The following is a 26,035-nucleotide window of genomic DNA, read 5'->3' on the forward strand; positions in this document are numbered from 1 at the left end:
TTGATTCTGGTGACCTTGACAGTTTTGAGGAGTACTGGTCAGGTAGTTTGTAGGAAGCCTCTCTGTTGAAATTTGTCTGATATATTTTTCTCATGATTAGACTTGGGTTATGAGTTTTGGGGGTGAAGACCACAGAGGTGCCACTTCCACATAACTATGTCAAGAGTCATACTGTTGCCGTGGATCACCTGGCAGAGGAAGTGTTTGTCAAGTCTCTCTGCTTTACGGTGGCTCCCCTAGACCCTTTTCCATACAGCACTCTTGGAGGAAGTCACTCTGCGCAGCCCATGCTTACGGGGAGTTACACTTTCCCTCCATTAGCTCTTGTAGTTGGCTCCTGAGTCCTTTTGCCATATGCCCATCATTGTAGGGTTTTTTATTTTTTGAGCAATTCCTTTTCTTCTGGCACTGCCAGATATTCCAGGCTTGTCTTGTACATCTTGCTCCTGTTCTAGAATCAGCCATTTCTCCAAGGCATCCTGGTTCCTTTTACTGAAGAGTGTGGTATTAGAAGCCATGATCTGGGCACTGGGTGTGCAGGTTGCTACTAGATGTTGTTGCTTCTAGGCCCTCTTAGTCGACAGAGCAAGAGAATATGTGTGTGTGTCTAACTCGTGCACATATACATACCTATAAATGTGTCTATATGTAATCATCTATTCCTACATTAAGGTAAACATGAGTTCATGCTCATGTCTCCAACTCTTATCACCTCATGGAGCATTCTCGCCTTCTCCCCTTGTTTATCTGTCAATTTCCATTCCAACAGTAGGAAACCTGGCTTCTACCATATGCCGTCCATTTCGTTGTTCAGTTTCAGTCTGCATCTATAGCAGCATCAGGATTGCTAATCATTGTCCCCATGGGCAACTACCTTATCAGCCAGAATCCAGTGCCTGTGTGCATCATTTGCCTTTAGTCTTTAGAGACTCCACTCATTTCCAAAGTTACTTAGGTCAGGACTCTTCCCCAGCCCTCTTCAATGCTGTGGTCTCATATGTTTGTAATGCAGTTAAATTCTCTTGTCACAGTCTGCATTACCTCTAAGATCTAAGGGTACGGTATGCTGTTTTAAGTTAATATGTTGTGTCAGGCTATATAATAAATTCATAGAGAACAACCAACATGAGAAATGATATGGTACTTTTTTTATTTTCTTGGTTTGTTTGGAAAAATTAATTCTTACATTGCCCAAGTAACCCATTAATACAAGTTTAAGTCCCTTTTAATACTACTCCAAGCCCAGTTGCTTCCCTAGTAGTAAGCACTTGTTCGTACGGGATGTGTCTGTGCACACTTTTCCCTTGCATTTTTATCATATGTGTGTACCCAGAGACAGTGTATAATATTACTCTGTGTGTTTTCACATAAATGGTATCATACATGACTTTTGCAACTGGATTTCCTCCAAACCATTCAACTTGGATTCTTTCAAATCCATGGACAGCTGTGTGCCTCTTGAGTAACAATAAGTAGAATGGGCATGTTGGTTACAATCATGGGGGTTTTTCCATACTTTACCAACCGGGCTACAGTGAGCATTCTCGTACCTATGGGGGTGTTTCTCCAGGAACTGCTGGGTCATACAGAGGCACACTTAATCAAAACAGCTGCTGTCAAGTTGCCCATCAGTATGCTCATGCTAGAAAAAAAAAAAAGTCTTGCTCTATATTATGTGGCTGAGTGGGACAGAGAAGAGAATCAAATTGCTAGTTTTCAATTTGTCTTAATGTTTCTCTCTTGAGAATAATAACCAGGGGGTAAGGCTCATTGTGTGATATTTAAAAGAATCTCATGCTGTGATGATTTAAGTGCATTTTAAATGTTAGTAGTTAAATTATTAGAAGAGGGGCATGGTGGTATAGTGGTCTTCGTCTGAGTCAGATACTGTAGCAATTGTATGACTCTGCAGGAACTCCTTAATGGCTTGACTGGAGCCTGGAATGCCACAAGCACAGAGGACCAAGATGGGAGATGTAAGGTGAGATTCTTCATGGCCTCCTGCATGCTCCTGATGAGTAGGAAACTCCTGAGTTCATTCAGCAGCCATGCTTGGTCACCCACTAAGAGCTGGACACTGCTGTGGCCCTTTGCCATCTGCTATTCAGACAGGCTAGAAATTCCCATATCTACAGCTGGGATGTAGTGAGGGTGACATGCTGTTTAGTCCTGGCTTTGCTCCAACCTGGCTCTGCCAGCCATCCCTCCACACCCTTGGCTCCGTCTTGGTCATACGAAGAAGGATCATGGGTGGGTGGTCCTTTCTGAGGGACAGGGAATGTGTTAAGCGTCCTAAATAATGTGAATGGTGGGTTCAGTGTGCCAGCTGTGCACCATTTCCAGCTTCACTCTCACAGCCTTCTCTGTGCTCCAGGAATTATTTCCTGGGTGATTTGGAGTTTGGATGGATGTGTGAAAGCTAATAATGTGCTGTGCTGCTATTTAATCAGAGGTGGAAAAATTAAAGTCGCTCACAGTGTCCCTGTTCTGATTAATCAGAACCAGGTATGTGCTTCACACTCAAAGAGAAAACTCCTTACAGAGCTCTGCTTACACTACATACCAATTGTGGGAAGTCATAGATGATGCCTTCAGGAGGAAACAGAGAAGTATTCGAACAGATGTTTTTTTAAATGTTTATGAGCAGCTTTCATTGGAACATGAATTACTGGAGGGTTTTCCTCCCAATAGTCCTATAATTTGCCCCATATGGCTCCAGAGTGGGGAGCTCAGGGATAGAGGGGGTCTGGTCGCTTATTCCTCTGCCTTTCTCGGAGTAGAGGCCCTTTCTCTTGTTTTATCAGTAGCCAAACAGTAAACTCTGTCTTTCTTCTTTCCTCAGCTCTGTATTCTGGACCTTTGTCCTGTGTCGTAGGGTGAACTGTGCCCCCTAAAAGAGGCATGCCCATATCCCAGCTACCCCTACCTGTGAATGGAACCTTATCTGGAGATAGGATCCACAATTATAGCTGAGTTCAGATGAGGTTGTATTGCAACCCGGGTTGGGGGGGCTCTTAATCCAGACAGACACACCGGGAAGACGGCCATGTGAACCCAGAGTGCTTCAGCCAAAGGCCAAGGAATGGCAAGGACTTTGGTGACACCAGAAGCTGGGAGGGGGACCTGGAACCAGTCCCCCCTCAGAGCCTCCAGGAGGAGCCAACTCTGCCACTGACTTGGTTTCAGACTCCTGGCCTCCTCAACTGTGGAGGAATCAATTTCTGTTGTTTTAAGCCACCCAGTTTGTGCTGTTTTATTGCAGCAGCCCTGGAAACTAATACACTGTCTTTTGGTACTCTTGAAAAAGGAGGCTTTAAACCCAAATATCCTGTTTCTATCAAAGCTTCAGTCCCACATCTAGCAATGACTCTCAGTTCCATCATTAGCCTTTCAGTGAGCTTCCCTTCTCCTGTGCCTCCTAGCTCTGCAGCAAAGTCAGGTGCCAGTAGAGCATGTCACTGGCTGCAAGGACACTTGAAGCCTGCTGGCTCTAGCCCTGGTGGCCCAGCTAAACAGCCCAGCATAATGCATCCGCAGCTTGGACTGGAGCTGGAATCCACAAGCAGAAAAGGTTCTGCCCTCATCACTGTGCAGCAGTCACAAGGAGAGAGGCTGCAGGGCCGTGGGCCATCCGGTTTGTGGCAACCTGAGGCACACAAGCTTTGCCACAAAATGCACATACAGGGTCCAGGACTGGGGTGGGCAGTCTAGCCAAGGTTGCCTTGGCCTCTCTCCCTTTGGCTAGTGTTTTCCTGCAGAGGCTCCCTTTAGAATACATTGAGTCTTCCATAGTATCAGAATTGTGGGACTTGAGAGCTGCAAAAAGACCTGAGGGGTGGCTCAGTCCAACTGCCACCCCGTTTTATTTATAATTATAGCATCTGCTGTTTGTTAAATAATAATGCAAATAACACCAAGTACTTATCAAATACATACTATGTGCCAGGAAATTTTCTAAGTGCTTTGTATGTATTAACTTATTTAGTCATCAGAGCAACACTTTGCAATAGGGACTCTCATTCTTCCCAGTCAGTAGAGGAGACCGAGGCACAAAGAGGAAAGGAACTGGCCCAAAGATCAGCAGCTAGCAAGTGGCAGAGTCGGGATTCAAACCCAAGTCATTCTAACCCTGCGCCTTCTTAGTCCCCTGCTCCGCAGAGACCCCCAACACGAAATGATACACCCATCTCACACAGCCAAAGAGCAAGGGTATGAAGACCTGGAGCCACAAGGCCTGAAAACCAGAAGCAGTACTGCATCTTCTTAGTGCAGAGCCAGCTTTACCCACCAGTGCATGTGCAGGCTTACACACACACACACACACGTGCTCTATGCTCTCCCAGCACTGCTCTCCTCTCTGCCTTCATAATGTCTGAAGATGGTCTGTGACAGAATTAAAATGTTTCAAGTCACCATGAAGAGGAGCTTCTGCGATGAAGCAGAGTCACCAGTTCCAGTGGCCAATGCAATGGGGATGTGCAGCAGAATGAAAATGAAACTGTCTACCCACATGCACACACACTCACGCACACACACACACACACACACACACACACCCCTCTTAAAGAGGGACCACCAGTCCCTTCCAAAAGTACACAAGCTTAGAAGTAGGGATTTAGGAGAAAGACTTGTCTTGCCAATGGGTTTCAACCCCGGGCAAGTTCACTATGGATTCAGTGTGACCAAAGAAATGACAGTAGAATGTTCTTGGGGTGAAAGGGTTATACCCAACTGTATTCCCATGATGGCAGGTCAATCACTAGAATCCCATCCACTCAGAGCGAGTCTGCATGCAGTAAGCGGGTCTCTGCCTCTGGGCCTCTCTGCCCGCACAGCTGACCCAGTCTCTGTCCTTGGCGCTGCCACCACTCTAGCCTCTGCTCTGCAGCCATATAGCCATACCACTGTGTCGCCCAGAGCACTGGGCAGAGCTCTTTATATAGAGTCAATAACAATATATTGCCCACACGTGTGTAGTGAGTTAGCCAACCAGGGCCAGGTGAGAATTCTGGCCGCAGAAACCTTCATTTATCCACAGACCCCACTGTATTATTAATTAGGCTACCCAGTTCTCATTAATGTAAAAAATTTCTCCAACACAAGTTTTGTCTGAGATTTTCCCTCCCAAAAAGTGTACTCGTCAGAGTTGTATCTGAGAGGGGAGCCACAGGCCCCGCCAGTCATGCTGTCTCAGGATGACAGGGAGCCGGCCCAAGGGAACTGGGAGCCCTGGGGGCTGTGTCCAGCTGGGCAGAGCAGAAGGCTGAGGCGGGCATGCCAGCCCCTGGGAATTCTTCCAAATTTTCCTCTGGGGTGGGCTCCCCTCTGGCCTAGGGTGTTCACAATTTTGCAAAATGATGTCACAAAGGAATGACACTGAAGTCAATGCCCTCACATGTCGCATCCCGCCCCCTCCCTCCCCCCTACCTCTGGACCAAGACCACACCCACGTGAGGAGGCTTCCAGGTTGGCCCTGCGGGATGTGCTCTGGGAGGGAGAGCAGGGCGCAGAGGGGAAGGCCTGGCTGCTCTCAGCTGCCTGCGCAGACCCGGCTGTCAGTGATAAGCTGCTTCGAGGCAGCTGTGCCGAATGACCCGGAAATTGTGCCAGCTGCTTGCTGCAGGGCCCAGTGCCTCCTGCCCATGGCCACACGTCTGTTCGATGGGCCTTCAGTTCCCCTTTCTTCTGCTTCCCTTGGGAAGCTGGAGGCCATGGTGGGCATCAGGAGAGTCAGAGACCGGACGTGACTTCCATGCCCTGTCACCATGTGACTCTGTGCATCCTCTTGCCCCCCTTCCAGCTGACTGCCCACTGGGCAGGGAAGTGGTAGGGGTTGGGGGATTGGAGGGGGGCCCTACCCTCTGAAGCCACCACCCAGACTATTGGGTGGGTGAAGGGTCTCCTTGCTAGAATTTCTGTGGGGTCAGAGCAGGGCAGAGAAGCCCTGTGTACAGAGCCAAGGGAATATTCCTGTAGCCCCAGGTCTGAAGAGCATGAAAAGGCCAAGGGGAGGCAGTGACACAAATGGCTTTGCCCAAGTGGAGGGCAGCAGGGCGGCCCTGGGGAGCTTCATCAGGGCTTACCAGGGTGTTCTTTGGCTCTGCTGACAGGTGACTGTGGTCCAAGGGCTGCACAAGATCCAGATTTCAGGCTTCCCAAGAGGAATTCACCACTATTTCAAGAAGCAAGAGGCAGATCCCAGCCCATGCTACCAGACTTCTTAGGGTTTGAGACGTAACTCAGCTTTGGTAGCTGTAGGGTCAGAAGACATTTAAGGGATCATACTGTCGCCCCAGGTTTCGGCAGAGTCCACATCTGGGTCACAGCTGAAAAGACGCTCTTTGCCGGGCTCTCTGGTAGCATGATCTTCTAGTGCTTTCTTGCCCAGGGCTTTCACAGTGGCCTTTCCGGCCCCTACCACTTGCTGAAAAGCAGAAATCTACTTCAAGAACAGAGCTCACTCCCTATGCCATTGTTTCTTCTTTAAGTGGGGGGTTTTAGTTTGTCCTCTGTCTGTGGAGCTGCCAAATCCTAACTCTTCCCCTCTCCACCAGGGGAGCCATGTGGCCCCCCCAATCCCACCCCCATTTAAATAGGTATCAGATTCATCTGAAATGTGAACTAATCATTCTTAGACTTAGACTTCCTTTCTGAGAAGGCTTAGATCCCTGACCAGTACCTCTGCACTTGCTCCTGCTCCAGCTTAAGACGAAGCCCTGGGGTGCCTCTCAGGGGTATAATTAGTGCCACAGGGTCTTTGGAATCCTAACCTAGTGAACTAAGGGACAAGCTAATGCAGGAATTTAGGAAACAAAAAAAGCCCAGGTAGCAGTTTTGTATATGGGTGTGCTCTTTAACCAGTAAGGCCTCACACAAATGTCTGGGGTGGTGATTGTAGCAACTGCCCACGTCCCCTGGAAAGGGCCTCCCAAGCCCTCAGAGAGGTGGGACAGGGCCTCCCCCGTGGGCCCCTTACAGACAGTGTGGCAGAAGGTGTCCCCAGAGGAAAGCAAAGTCTGTCACTGGAAGAAGAAACGAAGGGGGATGAAGGCCAAGCAGACCAAAATACCCAGTGTCACCCACTCACGGCTTTGTCTCTTCCCTTAGCTTCCCTTCACTTATCTGACCTTCCACTACTGATTACAAAAGACGAAGAAAAATCTCCCTGTTTTGGTGGGTATTGTCCATGGGCCTGGTGACCATTATAGACGGGTCTGTGCCCTGGTCTTGGAATCTGGGTGTCATGCGGAAACACAGCACATGGGTGCCCAGCTTCCATTTATCAGCTGTTCGTGATGTCTTTCTGTGCCTGGAGCAGGTGCTTCTTTGCTCTTTTTGAAGTGCCCCCAACTACCACCTCCCCTCCATGAGATAAAGCCTCTCTCCCAGCTTGCACTTCCGTGCTGCAGCCTTCCCTCCGGCCTTTGTTTTGTTCTGGACTTCCTGTTCTATTTTTGAACATTCATAGCCTGGACACATGCCTTGGCAGACACAGAGCCCATGTGAAGGGTGAGCATCCGACCTGAATACCTGCCCTGCAGTTAGTGACCTGGGTCTGTCCCAAGTGCAAGGTGGTCGCACACCTCCCATCAGTCATCACCCTCCGCTCTCCCAACCTGGTCAATCATGTTTTCTCGTCAACTGCCGAGATGCCAGCTGTGTGTGAAGAGGTGTTTCCTTGCCTGGGAGATTCCAGAGTTTACACATTTGTGCCCCCACCTCTCCGGGGAGCCCTCAGGCATCCACACCAAAAGGTAGATGTGGGCACATAAAAACACAGAATTCTGGCTGCTGACTGGCTGGTTCTAATCCAAATGAGAACCTCTGCAAAGTGCCCTGCCCTTCCCTTGGCCACTGTGCTGCACGCGGGTGGGATGGCCCTTTCCCACCCTGGTGTCCTGCAGCAGATCCACCAGGAAGGAATGGGGGCCACCTAACAGGCATAGGACTCCACCTGAGAGGACTCATCATTTCTGTCTGGTGTCTTGTCACAATTGCTGTTGTCTGAAAAAGGGAGCGGTTTTAAAATGAGAATTCTAGAGTCAGGTTTGATGACGAAGATTTTTTATCTGATTTAAACTTCACTTCCCACCGTGTCCTCCACCCCATCCCCCACCCCCCAAAAAAACTTCTTAATGTTTGATGATAGTAACCATCTCAGTTGTCTCACGAAGAAACAATTATGATTTTCAACTTCTGATTTTAAAATATTAATCTTCTTACTATTATAAAAAGTTTGCAGATTAATAACAAAAAGTAAACTTATTAAAGAATAGGAATGGATTTTTAAAGGAAGAAATTCAAGTAGCCAATGAACATGAAGAGTGTTCCACTTCCCTAGTAATCAAAAACAAAAAATTGAAACAGTATTTTTCACTTTTCAAAATGGTAAATATTTAGAAATGACTAATACCCACATTAGAGAGGAAGAAGGGAAATAGACTCTCTTCCAAGCCGGTGGTTGTATAAATGGGGGCCCCCTTTTTGTCCAGCATTTGACTACATGTGTCAAGGCCTGGAACCAAAAATTCTGCTTCTAGGAATTTGTATAAGAAAATACATAGAAATGTGTACAAGAATTTACTTAAGGGGATGTTCACTACAGAATTAGCTGTAACAGCAAAAAACTACAACCAGTCTGCCTACCAAACAATAAGGGCTATTAGAATATTAAAAACAATCTTTAGAAGTAGACTTTCTTAGAATCTTTAGAAGTAGATTTCTAAACACAGTCTTTTTAAAAAAATATTTCATAACACGAGAAGATGTTCATGATTGGAAAAAATGCAGAGAAACAGCTTTTAATGCATTTAATACAGAGTGCTCACTACAATCACTTTTTTAAAACTATGCACATTTTTAAACATGAAGGTGTGGTGACTCTGGGTAATTTTTATTTTCTTCCTCATTCATAGCTGAATTTTCTAAATTCTTTATTAATGCTTCTTGTTTATACAATCAGATTTTTTTATTTTTTTATTTTAACAAGCAGGTAACATGATTACAGTCCCAGAGTTAAGGTACAGGAGAACCTACTTTGGTTTTAGAGTTTTATAGGCTTGATTTTTTTTTTTTCTGGGTCAGAATCTAAAAGGGTCAGAAAACAACTGGGCCCCCATGCAAAATAGTCTGATATCTCTATGGAGCCCTTCAAATTCGGAAGGGAATAATAAAAACATGAGGTCTGCTCAGATCCTCATTTTGCCACCTACACCTTTCTCTGAAATTTGTTTTTACAGATACGAAGAGTAACTCCTGACATGTCCCAGTGGGATCTTAATTTATGTAATGGAGCCAGTATTACATTTTTTTCTCTGTCTTTTAAAAAATCCCTTAAGTTCCACTTGTGCCCCCTTCTCCTGATTGACAAGCAGACTTGATGGCGGATTCGATGGTGACATAAGTGCTCCCTGAGGCTCCCTTCCTCCTCTACTGCCTCCTTTCTTTTTTCTCTCCCAACTCACACCCTCTTTTTGGAAGGGGAGATCCCTTTGCTTTGCCTTTGCTTTAAGCCTGCTGGTGCCTGATTGGGATGCCCGAGCCGCAATAGGCATGAAGAACTGCTTCCTCCGGGTGTCTGTAGGACTGGAGATGGGAGGGCAGGTTTGGCTCGGAAAGGACTGGAATCATCATTGCAGTATTTGCTCTGTGCTGGAAGCTGGCTTTTCACCACCACTATCCCTGCTCCACCCTCTGGGGTGCAGGATTGGGTACGCTTTCTGATAGACATGCCCCTGGTAACAATTTCAGCAGGTGTAGTCAGGCATAAGAGAGACAGGAACAAGGCTGATGCTTAAGTGTGAATTTGTGCCATTCATGAATGAGCACTACCCTCCCCTTGGCCTTGGAACCTGTGACAGTACTGGGGACACGCGCCGCGCACATGGGTGTTAACAGGAATGCCTTTAGGCATTGTTTAGATAGGTCACCACTCCAGTTATCCAAGATTATAGCTTCCTTATTCTTTTTGAAAGCTGTTCTCAGCTTGGCACCAAAGGAATTCAGGTTGCATACTGTTGTAAAGCATGTACAAGAGAACACAAATTTTAGAAAATTGGGAAACTGAGGAACTATGGGATTTCCCTTAACAGAGCATTTCCTTGGTTCTAGATATAGGCATAGTACTTTATATAATTATCTCACCTGATGCTCAGGTGAACTCTAGGAGCTAGATATTACCTTCCAATTCTCCAGGTAAGGAAAAAGGAGGCTCAGGGAAGTTAAGTTCTTTGCCCAAAATTTCCAAGCTGGTCATTTGCTGGAGCTGGGTTTTTGAACCCAGGCCTGTTCTTTATGGTGTATCAGGCTGCTTCCCAGAGCGCTAAGCTGGGAAGTGAAATCTGTACTTACAGTTATACTCTGCTGTTACTATCAGTGTGGCCTGGGAAACGAGTTTCCATCAGGTTTGCTCTGAGACAGGACTTGTCAAACTTAAGTGCGCAGCCCTGCCTGGAGAGCTGGTAAAGTGCAGATTCGCCTTCTGCAGGCCTGCGGTGGGCGGGGCAGTTTGCTGTTGGGCGGAGCTCATGCTGTGGCTGAGGTCTCAGGCCGCCATCTGGAATAACGCCCCCCCCCCACCCCGGTGGGCCGCGAAGGCAGGGGAAGGCTCAGTTATGCAGAATTTGGTTTAAATTCTGACCCTGCCAATTAGTGGGTAGCTTGGGGCAAGCTACTTAACCTCTCCGAACTTGCTTTCTCATCTTAAAGATTCAAATAGTAGCTACTCATTGGCATTGTGAGGATTAGATGAGGTAAACCGCATGTAGTACTTACACTTGATAGTTCCTAATTGGGATTTGATTTTATTGGCAGTATATGGAGCCTCAATGTCCTGGGTGGAAGACAGTGCTTTGGTCTTAGAGTCCGGAGGTTTGAGGTCCTGTCTGGGTCACTCTGTCAATTATTGAGTCTCCCAGAGGGCAGGGAGGACTTACATAGCCCTCATATACCTCTGGGAGAAGGGCTGATGAGTACCTGGATAGCTTCTTGCTGTGGGGACCGGTAAATTGCTTCGATCCCAAGTCTTACCCTAGAAGTCCTCTGGAGCCTCCTGCCTGGGGTCTCCTAAGAACGCACGAGAGGTCTCCAGGGCCCACGTCAGACATAGCTCAGGTAGAGAGTGCACAGTAAGTGCCCCGTGCCAGCTGACCTTTCTCCCTTGGGCCTTGGGTCACCCTTATTGCCACTGTGCCTGCTATAGTTTAAGAGCCTGAGAGTCTGTTTCCTTTTCATTGCAACATTTTATTTCATATCTAGGAAGGCTCCAAGAACCCACTTCACGAAGGGAGTAATACAAAAACCCTAGCTGCTATCCTCAGGGCCTTCTCTGCAGCAGCCTCGTCCACTTCCCGCCTTTTATTCCTGTAGCACATGGGCCCGGTCAGGTTAGACATGCATACAGTGCTGTCAACCTGACAGCAGCGTGATATGTGTGGTTCTCAGATCAGCAACGTCACCATGCCCAGTCCTGGCTCCTTGAAGATGTAGGTTTTATTATTACTCAGGTATGGGGAATCCAACAGAACAGGAGATGATTGCCATTGAAAAGATAATGTTGTTTTAGGTCCCAAGTGGAGGGAGCATGCCATGTTGGGCAGGGCCACACCTGGAAGTCCCTGAGTGGGTCAAGAGGCAGAGGGAATGGGGAAAACACAGACAAGAGCCTTATTTTGGTTTCCACAGGAAGGAACAAATGAGGCAGAGTAAACAGGCTTAGAACTGGCTAGCTTGAATGATTGAGGCAAGCTCTGGGGTATGGGGGCTGTCTCTAGTGGTCTGGTACCTGACCCTGGGGTGGCTTGGGCTGGGTATAGTGGCTGGGAGTATAAGATCTCAATAAAGGAGGCGGTTGTGGGTGTGGACATTGGATTGGTTGGTCTGCATATGAAATGTGCGCCTGCAGCAAGTCTGTGAGTGTCTCTAGGAATTGGCTAGCCATGTTCAGCAAGGCTACCCTAAGCTCTCAGAAATGCAGAAAAATTAAAAGGCATGATTGATACCCTCCCTGATCTACAGAATCATAACCTGCATTTTAACCAGATCCCCAGGTAATTAATGAGCACACTAAAGTTTGAGAAGCCCTACTCTAGGGCGCATGTGTCTGACATTTTGAATTGGGTCTCCTAAAAGCAACAGAGGTCCTAAGCCATGCTGTGTACAGATAGAGATGGTGATACACGTTTGTGCAACTAGATATACCTGAACAAGGCTGAAATCTTAAATAGACAGCTAAGAGAAGACTGTCTCAGAACATTTGCAATCCCTTCCATTTCCTGGGTATATGCTAATAATAGTATCCTTTTGATTGTTTGTGATGATTGGTGTAACAGTCATAGACACTGTGCACACAGATGTTTGCTTTCTATCACAGAACTTATTTACAAGGAGGAAAGTTACCACCTCATCAGTGAATGAACATAGAAGCCAATATTTTTATCCCATTTTACAATGGGAAAATTGGCCAATAAAAGCCAGATTTCCTGCACTCCTAAGTGTAGTGCCCCATTTCCTCTAATGGGACATTAATCTCTTTGGCGAGACCAGTTCTCTATTTGGGTGACCAGTACAACTTACATTTGTCATTGCACACACAGACTCCTCCCACTGCACTTGGAGGAGAGGCAGTGTATCGAGAAGGATAGAGAGAAGAGGAAGAGCTGAGTGTGGGTGTCACTTAGAACCGCAGTTCTGGGACATAAAGGGACCTTTGAAATCATCCAGTCAAATTCTGCATTTTAAAGATAAGAACTTGTGAGTAACTTGCATGAGGCCCTGTGGCCCCTGATGCAGAGACAGGTGGGATGCAGGGCCCAGGGCCAACCTGCTCTGTTCACCAGGACACCGGCATTACCCCCTTCTGCCCTTCCCATTTGGTCAAACCACCTCCTTCCTCTTAAGTCAGAACCAAAATGCCTCATGCCCAGTCTGGGGGTGCTGACGTTGCAGCCACATATTTTATTTCTTTGTTTTACTTATTTATACCCAGCCTTGTTGCAAAAGGATTTAACGCTGCTTGTGAGTTGCAAACAAGAGAGCAAGATAAAATAAACCTAAAATAAGTGAGAAAGATGAGACAGAGAAGTAAGTAGCTTCACAGCAGCCTTCCCAATCGCCATGCTGCCAGGGCTATTGAGCGTCTAGCCAGTAAGTCAGAGCGAGCAGCAGTGAGCCATGTGCTCGTGGCCCCTCCATGGCACTTTGGTGGGGTTTTGTCCCTTTATGATCGAGATGCCCTTGTAGGTCACTTTGAGAGACTTGGAAATTCTCTGCGGTGAGTCGCCTTTGCAGGGCGTGATCACAGTGGTGATGGTGGCAGTGACGGGGTCTTGTGCCCTGGCTCTGTGAAGGCCAGACAAGAGAGGAAAGCTAGTTGGTATGGGGGACCATCAAACCCTCAGAGCTATCCAGAGTCACAACCTTCCTGGCCCCTTTGTTATGCCCCTGAAGGCTGGGAAGAGGAGGCTGAGTGTAGCCAGAGTTTGGGGCCATTGTTCTGGCTTCTCTCTACTCACTGCTCGTTCTTTATCTCTTTTGCACCATTTTGACCTCTGCTCGAGCTCTGAGCTCTTGGTTCTGTGAGGCCAGCTCACCCACTGCCTTGACTTCTTTGTTCAGGGGATGCAGACATCTTCCCTGTTCTTCAGATTCCCACTGTCTCCCAGTCAGGCCGCAGGCTGAGCAGCCCCTGGCTACAGCTGTGCTCTCTGACTCCCTGGGCCTTGTCCCACCCACCCTGGTTTGGATGGCCTCTTCAGCCCCTTGCAAGATTCTCCTACTGCAAAATGAATCAAAGCAAACCCCACTGGAGATCCCAATGCTCTCAACTCTCACCCGTAGAGATGCTTGGAAAAGTGCGTTTTGAAGCTGTCATAGTAACTAGCATTGATTGGATCCGAGCTGCTAAACCCTCTGTGATGCGATGGGACAGACAGTTCTTCCCAAGGAAGAATTATCCCACCAAACATGCCAGGTGCATCTCTACTGATAAGCACTGATAAGAACTCAGAAAGCCTAAATATTTACAATTGTACAGTAGCATCAGAACAGCCATACTGCCGATATCTTGGTTTGTGCCCAAGAGTTTAGTGGGAGGAAATCACTAAGTTATTTTTATCTTCACAGTGTGGTTAGAATTACATTCTGAAGGGTCAGGCTATGCGGAGAATTGTTTATTTCATTAGGCCAAAGTCCCACAGTTGGATCAAGCTGTGGCTCTACCTGGATCATGTGTTGGCCTGCATCTGGGACGTGGTAACTGCTCAGCTTAGATAGTCACCCTGGAACTGCTCCAGGTGCCACCAGCACAGCCCATCACGTGGGTGCCGTCAGGTCACCCCAAACCCCCAAGGGGATGCCAGCGGCTGGCACGGCGTCAGTGTGTGGGAACTGGCTGCACTGGAAAAATCTCTCCAGGGGTTGTTTTCTAGAACAGGCAAAGGAGCAGAGCACTCAAAATTAGTCTGTTGCCTCTCAGAAAGACCCACTCTCATGCTCTTAGGCTTAAAAAGTAATTTCTGAGCCAAGTAATTAAGGTTAGCTAGCCCTCAGATGGCTGGAAACTGCTGGCCTGCTGATCCCTGCATTTTCTCTCGCTTCAGTGTGGATTGGCTAATTATTTCCTGATTTATCCATGTGTTAACTCACACACTGCGTGCTGCTGTGTGCCGTACTAAGGCAAGGGCCCTGACTGACTCTTCACGGGGTAGTGGAAGAGGGAGGCTGGCCCACCCGTTCCTAGGGAGCCACGTGCCAGGTGCAGAGGGGCAGGCATGCTAGTACGGCCAGATGGCATGGAGAAAGGACTCGAGGGAGACCTAGCAGAAGAGCAGGATGGCGGGCCTCTTCCAGGTATCCCCCATATGGTAACACTTGAAAGAAAATAGTTAACCAAGGTGAGGAACAAAAGGGTGGATGAGAATTTCAGCGAGAGAAAGTGCACACCAAGTCACAGAGGCACAAAACAAGAGGCTCTCTCAGTAGTCCAGGGGCAGGAGGGGAGGATGCCTGGGGGAAGGGTATCAGAATGAGCCTAGCGCCTGTGCCCTGGAGACAAGGAGAGCTGCGACAGATTCCTCAGGGCTGATTCTTCTGCAGCTCAAAGACACGGGAGGCCATTAGACATCCCTCAGTGCCACATGTCAATCAAAATAATTAAAAGCAAAAGAACCGGAAAGCTGGTTCATATATTCCAATATCCATCTAGCTTTCCCCCCAAAAAAAGCTTTTGATAAAATAAGATGAAATGCCAAAAAGATGTGTGTGTTCAATAGCGTGACATAAAGTGAGTAGAGTAAACGTAGTTTAAAAAAAAAACAACACCTCAACCCCTGCGGAACTGACTTTGTTCACTCTGGGTAGCAGATCCCGTTTGGGTGCAGAGTCAGAGTTCAACCTCCAAGTTCAAGTTCTGGCTTTAGCAACTTAAATTTTAACCTCTCTGGACTTTGATTTCCTCATCTGAACATGGAGGTGGTAATACCAATCTCATCACATTACTGAGAGGATTAAACCATATAATCCCAGTGGTTTACATTACCAGTTTTTTCATTTGTTGCTTTTTAAAGTACTAACTTCACTAAAGTACTAACTTAATCCAGGGTAAGCAATAGACTAAGGTATAGTAAGGATCTGTTTTCATTGGTGGAATAAAGAACAATCACAGATGAGTTAAAAAAATTAATTCTGGAAATAACATAATTCTATTCATTTATCTGTCACCTACGTTCTCTGAGCAGGCACAGCATGAAACGTAGGTCTGGAATAGTGAAAGCCAAGCTTTCATGAGGCTCCTGATCTGGGAAGAGGAAAATGTATTAAGGGTACTCTTCCTGAAATCTCCCCATTTCAGACTCACCCAGATGCATGTTCACTGTGGACGGACCTAAGCTGGTTTGGCCATAGAGAACCTGTAGTTTCTCTTTGGTAGAAAACTTTGGTTGCCACTGTAGAAGGTTGTAGAGGTTAAGGAGGTGAGGGTTAGCTTCTCCCCCATTACCTCACTACCAGGTTGTAAGAAAGCAAGTGTTGGACTGAAGTATGCCCCAGATACAAGTGTTTATGACCCAAATATTTATCAACAAGTAGGGAGAAACAGTTTACTCAACTTTTGGGTAAACTTGATGAAGTCCCAGCCCTCTCTCCTTTGAAGCATTCTAGCCATACCTTGTATGAAAGGTTCCCTTGGGCAGTTGCAAGAATATTCCAGAGACAGGACACTGTGTCCCTGAGTCAGCATCCTGCTGGCATCAGCCTCCTAACTGAATGGCTGCACAGGGCGGCCCTGCCATCCCTAAAGGTGTGGGCACAGGCCTTACATGATTTGAATTCCCTGTTTATACACAGGCGGGGTGGGGGGGTAGCACGGGGAGAGGGGCGATGTCTCTAAAGGCTTTTGGCCTGGCCAGGAAGCTTGAATACCTTTAATTTCAGCAATAAGAACCTATTTCTAGCATTCATGATATACTAAGTCACAAGTTTCACCAACAAAAGCCCATTTTTTTCATGTTCAGAATGTTGATCAAAACACGGAGAGCCAAGGACTTAATGTAGCCACTTCTGGCATGTAACCCTCTCAGATTCAAAGCAGTTGCCCAATCCCAATTTTGTATTGTATCAGCATGTAGCTGATTAACCCTAGAGGTGAAGCCTAGACTAACTGGTTCATATGCAATAATACACCAGTCAGACTCAAGTACTTTTTTTCTCTTATTATTTATCTGTATACTTAAGTACTCTAAATTAGGTATGATTTCCAGTGTGAGTGTGTGTTTGGGAGACTGGGGCCGGGGGCAGGGAGGTGAAGCTGGATTGTATCTAAAGTGCCCATAAATACTGGACTGCTCCAAAGAGTCACAATTTATACCTGTTGTCCAGGGCCCAACCATTTAGCACCCCGCTTTTATTTCAAAGGTATCCAATTAGGATAATAAAGTCCATTTATAGAAAGACTACAATGACACAGAACAAAAAGAACAAATCCAGGAGAACTGAGTTTGAATCCTGTCTCTACCAGTTCCCAATGGGATGGCCTTGGACAAATTGCCTCACCCTGATAAATCTTTGTTTCCTCATTTGCAAACCAAGAATAATACACTGGCTTGCCCTCCCGCCCTACTGTTTTTTTGTGTGAGATGCCAGTTATCCCATGGATGTGAATAAACTGTAGAGAGAGCGGCACTGACAAGAATTAGGGATTATTCCTGGCATTAAACCCAACATTGGTTTATACATTGAACTGACTCTGGCTTGGGAGAGAATATAGATCATGTCAGCTCTTGTGACAAAGAACAGAGACCTGGAGCCTGCTTCTGCCGGGGAAGTAACTAACAGAGCCATCTGCTTGGGGATTTACATTTATCCTTTATTCCCTCAAGAAGAGAACATGACCCTTAAAAGTAAAACCACGAGCCCTTCCTCTACCTTAAAATGCACTAAGATTCAATTTTCCCTTCTTTATATGAGAACTCTTTTAAAAGTTTGAGAGGACATCAAAACTAGTGTGAGTGTGCCCCTTGTTGATGTATAGAGCAAGCAAATGTTCCCATGGTAACGGTCACAAATGAGATGGGGATGGGGTGAGTGCCCCAAACAGAAGGACTGTTTTACATAATAATGTAGAATTTTACTTTTTCAACATGAAAATTGCTCTTTTTCTTTGTCATAGAAGTAGTGCACTGTAAAAACTGCCAAAATTTCAGAAAATATAAGTAAATATTTCAGTGTAAAACTTTCCAATCTTTTTTCTATGTGTATGTGTTTGTCTGTGTTGTACATGTGTATCTACATATATTTTTTTTTAATAAAGGTGAAATCCTATCATAGACATTGCTTTGAAATTTGCCTTTTTATTCATCTAAAATTGTTGTGGACACATCTCAATGACTATAGATCTACACCACCATTTTTATAACTTCCCAGCGTTCCATTGAATATATGTGCCCATAGCTTACATACTCAGGGCCTGAATGCTTGTTATTTAGGTTTGTGTTGGAACACAACAGCTACCACTTTTGCTGTAATTTTTTTAAATCTATGTAAGTTCTCTACCCACCAAAGACATGTAAGTTCTCTACCCACCCCCAAGATGCACACACATGCACATAAACACAAACTTGATACACTTTTCAGAATTCCACTAGGAGAAGTTTCATGTATTTATTACTTGGTCTTCTTTGCCTTTAGGAGAAAGACTCCTGACAGTTGCCCTGCAGGCTAAGAGGGAGGAGCTATCAATCATTACAGGGCAAAGTGCAGCTCCTAGTAGAGAGCTGGGCTCCTGCCTTTTTGCAAACTGCCTAAAGCAGGCTCAGTTCCTTTAGAAAAAACCTCCTCATACACTGGAGCCCCAGTCTGGTCATTTGTGAAGTAACATTGCTGCCCGGAGCCTGTCATTTAATAGCCCTTCCAGCCTGAGGCTCAATCATCAGGATACTTCTCCCAAAAAAATTAAAACTCACATGCACATGTGGGTCTTTACATGTGGTGTGTCCAGTAACACCTCAGTGTCTTTGAACTCTGCCACCCAGGGAAGCTCCTTGGGAACTGAGCCAGGAGCTCTGCGCTTGAAGAGGGCATCCATGGGGCACCCCTCTGACTTACACTGAGAAACAGCTTACACTTAGTTTATATGTAACACTAGCAAAGTTGATGGTCTGATTTCCAAGTTCGGCAAATTAGCACTCTGGTAAGGACTGTGGAGGCAGGCCCTCACAATAAAAAGAAGTAGCACCAGCCTTCAGAAAAATAAAAGTAAAAGGCAGAGAGTGGGGAAGCAGAGGCCCTTTTTGTGCAAGGGCCAATAGTCCTGAACTTTCTGTGTTTGCCAACGGCCGGTGCCACCTATGGTAGTGGGACAATTGGTATAGTGAGTCCTGACCAACATTTTAAACAATGGAATAAGAGAGAAAATATCAGAGTATTTTTTACTTAGTAAAGATAAAGACTATCCTTTGAAATTTTTTCCTCATATCTGTATGTGCATACTAGGTTGCAATGTTAAATTCATTTCTTAAGGTGGATCAGGGTCAAAAAGTTTGTAAGCTACAGTTATAGACCCTGAAGTTGTCACCAGTTTACAGCGAAGTATAGAAATGAATGCCCTTAACAGTGACCTCAAGTTATCCAAAAAAGGATCAAATAATGTTCAAAATATATCATTTAAGAGGACAACGGACAGTGGGATGAAATCTTTTGGAAATTCTTGTTACAAAGTACCTACACTTTTTTTTGAAGATTTAGTATTTTAAATTTTAAGTGGGAAAGCCTCTCTACCTTCTCCCTAATTTGAATCCCAAACATAACTTTTAAAAATACCACATTTGATGGAATCAAAAAAAGAATCCTGAAAATATAAAATAAAATATTGTACTTCAAAGAAATTGATTAATTGAAATGAAATTAATGAGGACATCAAATTTGATACATATTTAACATAAATATATTCACTTTCCAGGTATACCTAATAATGCAGACATATGTCTTTGTGGTGCACAATAAAAGAAACTTCATTTGTTCATTCAAAACATGTATAAAAAACACACAGCAAGGATTCTGTTCTCTGGCTAGGCATTGGCCTGCTAAGATAAATCAGACTCAGAACTGGCCCCAAGGAACTTACAGTCCAGATTCCAGTCAACCCACATTTGAAGTCATTTTACAAATTGTGGTGCAGAATTGTCTAAGGCTGGTTGAAATGAATACTTTCCAGAAAATTCTAGGGTGTGTGGCCCCCATATGTGCCACACTGGCCCTATGTCTTTGGTCATCAGTCCACATCACAAAAGATTAACCCGAAAGCCAGTTCCAGGTAATATCAGGAAGGTGGCTCAGACCCTGTGAATCCATGTAACAAGGGCAAAAGTGAAGAATGTTTAGCTAATCCGCAGGCCCTGACCTGGAAGTGTGCTGGGCAAGGTAGGTAGGAACAAGCCATAGAGTAAAGCCAAGCCTACAGCCACAGCTGCTGGACTTGCTTACCTGGCCTTTCTGTATCCTGACAGCTCAGGCCTCCATCCCTTTTGACCAGCTTTCCACATATCCAGGCCATGTTTTGAAGACCTCACCTTCAGTGAGCTCCCTCCTCTGTATGTGTGCTCTGATGCAGCTCCCTTTGCACCCTATTGTCCTCCAAGGAGTAGCTGTGCTGTGCTCACCAGCCTTCCCAAAACCACTATATCCATCAGCAAAGCAGTATTTGTCTGGTCCACCTTTGTGAAACACACTGGTACTACCAGAAAATTCTGCTAATATTTCATAACCTTCTATTAGCCCCCTTTTAGTGATTTAATATTATAAGTTTGGTGGCCATGCCTCACAGATTTCCAGAAGCTGTGATTTTAAATTTTGCCTACCCTGTCTCCCTTAAATATTCCAGTGTTTGTCAAAGTGTGTGTCCTACTTTTTGGTTAAGAAAAACAAATGGTCACTATACTCGGAGGAGTCACAAGTTACATGGAAATATTCTACTCACTTTGTAATCTTAGAAGCATGTAAGTTTTCCTGCTGAGGCTATTCTGATTTATCCTGTCCCCATATTCTTGTCAGGCAGCATGGATGCAAATGTCATGTGGTTACTAAAGCAGCCTCAAATAAACCAGAGGTGCCACATGCGCATCTCATCAAACCACAGAGCTTCTCCAGCCAGCAGAAGTGCACAGGTTTGATGAGTCTTCACGACATGCGCTGCTTTCGTGATTTTCAGCATAAAGTCCACCTGGACACTCAGCTTCTCTGGTCTTTGGTTCCATTTTGTTGTGTTGTATTTTCAGGGAGAAAGAAGTAGGGAGAGGTAGATTTGTAAGGCAGTGGCAAAACATTCTAGAACTTTCTAATCATTACCTCCTGACCGTTGCCCCTCCTGCATGCCATGTTTGGCATCTCTGGTCATGGCCTTGAGTGCTTGGGTTCCTGACAGATGTCTCCATTCACCCCTACAAACTCTGTGACTGTCCACAGTAACTCACTACCATGTTCCCACAGAGGAAATGCCCCAAACCTGCCATGAACTTGCTCACATGTGTATCGTGTAATAGTAATATCACCCCCATTAAGCTGTGGGTGTGTCCACTTGGCACAAGTAAGGAACATGACGGTGGGACCCTTCATTTGGTCTAATATTTTTGGTGGCTTCTGTTGCAAAAGAACTCAACAGAAACATAGCTTTGAAACACAGTGTTGAAGAGGTCCACCAAGCGCATGCTTCTCCAAGCGAGACAGCACACCCTGGAGAGGCAGGCTGCATGATGTACAGCCTGGCAGGCCTGCTGGGACTTTCCAGTCAGGCTTCTTAGACTAGGATCAGGTGAGGAGCCAGAGGTTAGCAGGTGTATTAAATAATCAAATGAAAGAAGGCAGGGGCCACACAAGACGGTGGTGGTTGCTTTCCATTGAAATAGTAGCTCTGGAGTGCACACGTCCAAAGCTCACACACGGCAGTCTGTGAACTGCTGCAGAAAAACCATGAAGACAAGGAGTTTTGAGAAAATTAAGTGAGGTAAAGTGCTTTTATAATAAAATAACTGGCCTTTTTAGTTCTATCATTATGTGTTTTGGAAACATGAGAGAGACAAGCAAGAAAGCCTGGATTAGGAGTTGGGAGACCTAGTGCTGTTTATAATCTGCACTGTAGCCTTGGGCAAGATTTGTGGCCTTTCCAAAAGCTCAGTTTACTTGTCTGTGAAAACGGAAATAATAGAGCCCACTACTTTTAACATGCTTTCACCACAGCAGCAGAGGCCCGGTTTGTGGAGCTGAGACGAAGGCTTCTCTGAGCTTGTTTTCTTCCGTTATTAAATGGGGATAATAATACCAGCCTCCCCATCTCGCAGGATGTTTCTGAAGATCAGTAATACAATGTGCACGAAGGACACACAAACCTACAGTTCTAGGTGAGAGGCAGGGCTTGCGAAAGTTCTGGGACTGCTTTCTGGAGTCAGCTGCCCACACAGAAGCCAAGGATCCTTGAAGACTCACCTTGCCGGACCAGCACATTCTCTCCACTCTGTCCCTTCCCCCCTTTCCCTCTCCCCCACCCTCAGCCTGCTTCCTCCCCTGCTCCTTCCTTTGTCTCAGACATGTAAATTGCCTTTGCTCCTCTCTCTTGATCTGTCAGGCACCTGCTGTGTTTCACTCAAGGGGGGCTCCAAGTCAATTCCTGGTGAAGCCATTTCAATTTATAGGTTGTAATAAAATGTTGGTTCCTTAGGAGAAAAGGGACAGCCACTGTGTGAGTTCACATGCACCACCATTGCACTGGTGACCCCCAAAACCAAAGGAATGACATTTACTCTCCAGAAAAACATGAATCTGGCCCAAGGTCACACTGGTTTTTACAAACAACCTGTTTTACTCTCATTACTTTCCTCTAAGCCTCAGGAGTGGGGAAGGGGCAACAGTGTATTCTTCAAATCAGATGACAGAGGTGATAGATTAGATAGATAGATAGATAGATAGATAGATAGATAGATAGATAGATAGATAGATAGATAGATGATAGATAGATAGATAGATAGATAGATAGATAGATAGATAGATAGATAGATAGATAGATAGATAGATAGATGATAGATAGATAGATAGATGATAGAGGTGGATGGATGATTGGATGGATGGATGGATGGATGGATGGATGTAGGTAGGTAGGTAGGTAGGTAGAAGGGTGTGGGTGTGAGTCCACTCATCAATTTGAAATTTCTCACTCTTACATCCATACCCTGGTTCTCTCGGAATTCAGTTTTCTCAACTCCTTAGAAAACTCTCAAATTTATCTGGTTTATTTTCTTGGTCCTAAAGTGAGGTAGTGCTTGATGTGTTGTGGGAAAGAAATGGAAAACCTTGCTAAATAAGCAATTTAAGCGTTCCTTTTTAGTTTATTCTGCCAGATGTAAATATTTTATTCACTGTCACCTGTAAGAAAGCACGGACTCCAGTCCTGATGAAGAAGAAAGCTGGACCCCCACCCCCACCCAGCAACCCTACACTTCAAGGGGAAAGGAAAACCTTTCTCAGGACTAGGTCAGAAATAACCCAGGAACACTGTCCCCTCCATTTGCTTCCTATGTGGCTCAGTGGCCTCACTGCTCAGAGCAGGGAACTTGGAAGTCCCTTTTCTGTGTCTTGAAAACATTGAGCACGCCCCTTTTTATCCTGTGGGATTTACCAACTTTCAAATTCCAAGGCTTCCCAGTCACCCCCAGATGTGTACCAAGGCCGCAGCATTTGCAAAATCTCTTAAGTCAATCTCTAAGCAAAAGATGTTTCAAGGAAGCACCCAGTTCCTTCTGCTAATAACCACAGTTTGTCATGTGACATCTGCCCCACCCCCACTGATTCTCTCCGAAAACCCCCCACTCAACCCACCAATAAACTAGGTTGACGTCTGTCCTTTATCTGCCAACATCTACATTTCCTTCAAGGTGGTAATCTTTTGCTTTTGTTATTTAAGTTCTATTTTATCTCGATTGTTACCCAATTGCTTTGGGGCTTGCAGAAAGTTAACAAAAATACGGCGCACGGGGCAGGCGTTTCGCTTTCTCTGCTTGTTGTTCTTGGCACTGAGTCAGTTCTGTGAACTTCTGGTGTCCAACTGGTAGGACCTGAAACTCTGTGTTTAACAAGTGCCTGTAGTCAAAACAGTTGGCGTGTGCAAGCTCGGATCGCTGGTCCTCACTGCAGCTGGGCAGCCGTCGGGTCCTGGACCGCGCACAACACCGAATCACGTTGCTCTGTTTCAGGGTCGGGCTTTTGTTGTTGTTTCGTTGTCGGGGCTTTTTTTTTCTTTTTTTTGTGATGGCATCCGGGCTAATGTGGAGCGCTTCAGGTTCCAAAGTACGGCATGTTTACAGTCGTCGTAGAATCAGATTAAGTTGGCAGCCTGAGCCTCTCTGTAAGTGGTTTTAGTTTACATTTCTTCTTCTAGCAGGCTATTTTGCATAATTTGCTTATCCTGGGTTATTTATAGACTTTTTTGAAGAAACGGGGATGCCTGAGACTTTTCTAACTGTGGAAAGTGAAATCCGCTTCTGCAGTTAAAGAAACGGCAGTGCGTATACAACGGAGACTTATTTTAGCTCTTGAAAATTCATTTCTCTGCGAGGGCATTTGATAACATTCCGGAGCAAACGCTCCAGCCAGCGGTATCCGATAACCCGATAATTGTTTTAGGACGTGTTGTTTTCCCGTGCTCGGTAACGAACGGAGTAAAATGAAAGTAATGATGCCATTTCCTCTGGGGAGGGTGATGCAGTGATTGGGTATTGTTTCAAACGGCCAAAATGGGTTTGCAGTGTTGTTTTGTCCAGCCCGCTGGAGCAGGGTAAGCTGGCGTCCCCGCCTGCCAGAAGCCGGCTGGCAGGACTGGCGGCGAGCCCGGGGGAGGGGCAGGCAAAGGACGGCCAGGAAAGTTAGTGGATTTTAAGGCTTGTCCCCATCTGAATGACAGTGATACTCGGGTGTTTGTAACATTAAAAAAAAATAACTGCAAGATGGCATGCCAGCTGAAGCATTATCTGAATTTCTGGCCTGTTGTGGCCTTTGGGGGTCCTGTGCGTGTATGAATGAAAACTGGCTGGGCACGTTACAGATCACTAAGCCAGAAGGAGCGCTCTATGAAAGGGTTTACCATGTTTACTACAACAGTTGGCTAAAAATTGCTCTGCTTTGTCCAATGAATGGCTCTGTAATTAAATCAGCCCTTGACAGTGTACCTTGAGCACCTCCATCTCAGTGCCTGCTGCTCCTGAAATGTGCGTGGGTAAGTAAGTAGCATGTTCATCAGCATGAGTGTGGAGCCCCGAGAACGTTGTAGATGAGACACTTTCTTGTGCCTCAGGTTAACTATTTTAAACCAAACAAACTGAAAAGGAGGGATAAAATGATAAACGTCATTTGTGCCACATTGAAAGGCCTTCTAAGTAGGGAGTCTGCTCTGATCCAGGACCTTGGGTCCCTTACACACAGGTCCAAACCTCCGCACACCCCCGTAGTCACTGACTTGCACGCGCAAATGAAAGTGGACAGTTGAAATGGAAATTTACACAGTAGTAAATGTGACTGTTAGGCCAAGGCTTGATGGAGCTATAACTGCTCTCGTCCTGCCAACAGTGGATTTCTTTTTCTCCTCCACATTCTTTGCGTCTGTATAAAAGTGGGTTTTGCTGTTGTTTTGTTTTTTGGTCTCCTTTAACCTTGCAGAGAATAATGGTGTGGCTGTCTTTCATGGTCCTTTATGTTGAGCATGTGCCCCAGGCTTTCTCACGGTAGCCCCACTGAGCTGGTGGGCTTTGGTCCTAGTAGAAAGAGGCTGGAGATGAGATGGGGCATGGTACACAGTGTAGCTGGGGAGCTGGAACTCAGGCCCGGACATTAGCCATCCAACCTTCACCACCTGGTTGCCTCATCCAAGCTGGGAGATCTGGCTGCACTGCTGATGTTTTGTTCTAATTTGATTCAGAACTGCCCTCGTGGATGGAGCCGGTACAGCATTTGCCTTTTCCTCCTCCTGTCTGTCAGGTTGGGATAGGATTTGAGGCCCGCCTTTTGAAAGCCTCAGGTTTGAGGTGCTCGTGGTTCCTGTGCATTTCATCCAGCAGCGATAAGCGGGCTCCCACCCTGCTGTGGAAGCAGGCTCCTGGCCAGAGTGAACGGGGAGGCTGGAAGGGAACCTCCAGGCCTTTCAGTTGGAGTGTAAGGGGGATGGCAGTGCATACTGAAAGGTTTCCTGGCCTTCCTGCCCCTGGGCGTTTGCATTTGAATCGACCAAACCCGCCAACTCTGCAATCCTTGGGAACAGGAAGGCCCTGCCATTTGCCAGCCTGTCAGTTGCGTCTCCCAGAGCAAGTTGCCCCTCCCAGCCCCTCCAGACTTCCCAACACCCTCCCTCTGGCCTCGCTTTGATTACCCTCTCCAGCCAGGGGAGCTCTCACCAACACATCTGTTGTTGGACTGACCGTTGATCCCTTGTGTCTGGTTCCCTGGGCAGCAGTGAATGCTGGTGAGTCTGTCTCCTCTCCTGGCCCCCAGAGGAGGTTTCTGCCAGCCC

General features: G+C 46.1%; 1 protein-coding gene across 8 annotated transcripts in view; it reads left to right on the top strand.

Moving 5' to 3' along the window:
- The window catches only part of ATXN7L1 (ataxin 7 like 1), a 224,426-nt gene that overhangs the window by 126,387 nt on the left and 72,004 nt on the right, over nucleotides 1-26,035 (top strand). Inside the window, exon 1 of one of the 8 annotated variants that reach the window (XM_036892394.2) lies at nucleotides 23,483-23,881. The exons of the other annotated variants lie outside the window; for them this stretch is intronic. The gene's annotated coding sequence lies outside the window, so the exon portion shown is untranslated. Of the gene's footprint in view, nucleotides 1-23,482; nucleotides 23,882-26,035 lie in introns of those variants that run through there. 8 annotated transcript variants of the gene reach the window in all.

The sequence above is a fragment of the Manis pentadactyla genome, chromosome 7 (genome assembly GCF_030020395.1).
Source record: "Manis pentadactyla isolate mManPen7 chromosome 7, mManPen7.hap1, whole genome shotgun sequence".
In the NCBI taxonomy this organism is placed as follows: Eukaryota; Metazoa; Chordata; class Mammalia; order Pholidota; family Manidae; genus Manis; species Manis pentadactyla.